Below are 3,057 nucleotides of genomic sequence, written 5' to 3' on the forward strand. Positions count from 1 at the left end.
GGGCAGGGCTGAGCAGGGGCAGCGGCCCTGGGGAAGATCCAGAGCAGCAGGGAGCAGCGCAGCACCCCGGGCGGCCAGAGGAGGAATAACATCACTTCCTAGTTGGCCGGAACTGATCAAAGCTGCAGCGCTGGGTGAGCATCCCAGACATTTTGGGCACCACTTTTTGGCGCCCTCAAATCTTGGCAGCCTAGGCAGCCGCCTAGTTTGCCTAATGATTGCACCGGCTCTGCTCTTATACCCAATTCAGTAGTGGTCTGAACAAGGTCCCCCACGCTAAGGTAGACCACTTTTTTTCAAATTAAAGCTGCAGTCTGGTGCTTCCTGGGAACAAGCAGCTCAGATTGCATCATGGCTTCTGAAAATGCAGAACCATTTAAACATGTGCTATAGAGTTTCATCACCTGTGGTGTGCTTTGAGGCATGAGTTATGGGAAAGAATACACCTAAATTTAGAAAGCTGTTCAAAGGGGCCCTGCAGGAGGAGATACTGCGGCCCTCCACTGGGTGGACAGCAAGAAGCACATCTTCCTCCTCCCTGCACAAATTAAACCTGTCCAACCACCCATTTGACAATGGTAAGGAATCCCAGTCTCATAGCACTAAGTATGAAACATAATAATGTTATCCCTGAAATTTACTCTCTACACCTCTACTTCAATATAACACTGTCCTCGGGAGCCAAAAAATCTTACCGTGTTATAGGTGAAACCGTGTTATATCGAACTTGCTTTGATCCACCGGAGTGTGCAGCCCTGCCCCCCTGGAGCACTGCTTTACCGTGTTATATCCGAATTCATGTTATATCGGGTCACGTTCTATTGGGTAGAGGTGTATTTCATAATATACAAGAACTTTGCCAGGCCCCTCCTGCTTGGATAATCACTACCGATTTAACCTCTGCCCCTCTCCTCTTTTTTCCTGCATAAACAAAATTACTATTTAACAATACGTATAGGTAAGGCTGCGATTTAGTCACGGAGGCCATGGAAGTAATGGATTCTGTGAGTTCCAAAGACCTCTGTGACTTCAGTCAGCGCTGACTGGGAGCTGCAGGGTTCTCTGCTACCTGCAGAGGCAGGGAGCTGCGGGGTACCTCCATGGCCCCCGCAGCTCAGAGCTGCCAGTGGAAGGGGGCCCTGGAGCTCTGAGCCCCCATGGGTGGTGGGGGCCCTTGAAGCTCCCAGCCCACCTGCAGCTGCCCAGGATCCTCATTTAGTCATGGATATTTTTAGTAAAAGTCAGGGACAAGTCACGGGCTTCTGTGAATTTTTCATTATTGTCCGTGACCTGTCTGTGACTCTTGCTAAAAATATCCATGACAAAATCTTAGCTTTAGTTGTAGGTCAAGATGAGTCATTGGTTTCATCACCTGTCCACATTTATTTAGATTTAACATTAAACAAAACTGTGCCAGGTGCCACTCACCTCTTGAGTGCCTCCTGCTGCTGCAGGCCTTTTCCTGCTCCTGATGCCGCCCCATAGGCCTCATTAGGCAGGTTTTCAGTGGCTCGGCCCTCTGGCGAAGTCGCACAGTCAACACGAATGAATGAATGAATGAACGAACCCACGCCTTCCGGGGTTACAAAGGTCCAGTAAGGACAATTTTGGTGTGCCCTTGTTAGTGTCTTCAGCCCTGTATCTGGGCCCTTGGGAGTCTAGCCCTTTTCTTGGCTTTTTGTAAAGAGTCGAGCCAGAACTGGTGGTTTGCTCTCACCAGGGTCTTCAGCCCTGTCTCTGGTCCCTTACATCTAGCTCCTTTTCTTGGGCTTTTAAACTAGCCATGTCCCCTTTCCAGGGCTTTGGCCACTCCAGCACTGTCTGGTAGGGGGGCCCCAGGCCTGCCCACTACTTTGGGTACCAACCTATGGACCCTATACACTGCAGCCACATATTTCTCCCTCCAGTTTGCTGCTGCTGCTGCTGCTATTTCCTGGGCCTTTTCCTACATAGCCCCCTTCTCTTCACCTTTCCCTTGGGGCTCAAGTTCTCAGAGTCTCTTTTGCCTCATTGAATGCCAAAAATGCCACCAGAACCCTTTTTCTGGTCCTTTCTCAAGCTCCTGTGACCTGCAAGGCTCACTCTTCATAGATCCTCTAGTCCCAGCCAGGGACTTTTATCTGAGCCTGCTGGGCTCTGATTGGTTGCTTCCATATAGTCTTTCTAGGCAGGCCTGGAGGACTCACTTTCACTGCTCCTTTTCTGGGGTGTGGTAGGACCACAAGGACTCCAGCAAGGGTGTGGTGTTTAGATGTTGCTTGTAATTATTAGAACTGGGAGCACTGGCTGTTGGGACTTTGAAAGGATGGGAAACAGGAAGGAGGGGGAGGAGTTGAGGAGGCAGAGTGAGAGTTACAGAGGGTGCAGCAGCAGCTTGGTAAAGAGGTTTCCACTTTAAAAATAAAGTCCTGTTGAAGTTTATTAGTACCTTGCCTGGTTGTTACAACATTTTGGTGATGAGGGTGGGATCTTCTGCCTCTGAACCCACCTGCACCCTTTCTGCAAAGCCCAGGTGAGCCTCCAATTGCTTTTACTGCATGGATCCATATGTTTGAGACTTATCTGCTTGCAATCTGCGCTACAGAGATTTCTGAAGTAAGAAAGCGTGCTCTGCTAATCCACTGCCTTGGAGCAGAAGGGCAGCATATATTTTACACTTTCCCCCTTGCAGATGATAAATATGAGACTGCAGTCACTGCATTAAAGAACTTTTTTGTGCCAAAAGTGAATGTAGTAGCTAATTGCTACAGATTTCACCAGTGTGAGCAGTATATTGCTTCCCTGAGGAGTCTGATTGTAACTTGTGACTTTGGGAATATGGCAGATGAGATGATTAAAGACCATCTCATTGAGAAAAACACCACGCTTTGTGTAAGAGAACGCTTACTTCTAGAACCACAACTTACACTAGAAAAAGCAATAACCATTACTACTCAGATTGAGTCAACTACAGCTGAAGCCAAAATAATGAGCAGGGATACAGGAGGCACAGTCCAGGCTTTGCAGAAAAGTTCACTATTACTGCAGACAAACAATTGCAAGAGGAAAACTAATGAA

The sequence above is a fragment of the Mauremys mutica genome, chromosome 1 (genome assembly GCF_020497125.1).
Source record: "Mauremys mutica isolate MM-2020 ecotype Southern chromosome 1, ASM2049712v1, whole genome shotgun sequence".
Taxonomy (NCBI): Eukaryota; Metazoa; Chordata; order Testudines; family Geoemydidae; genus Mauremys; species Mauremys mutica.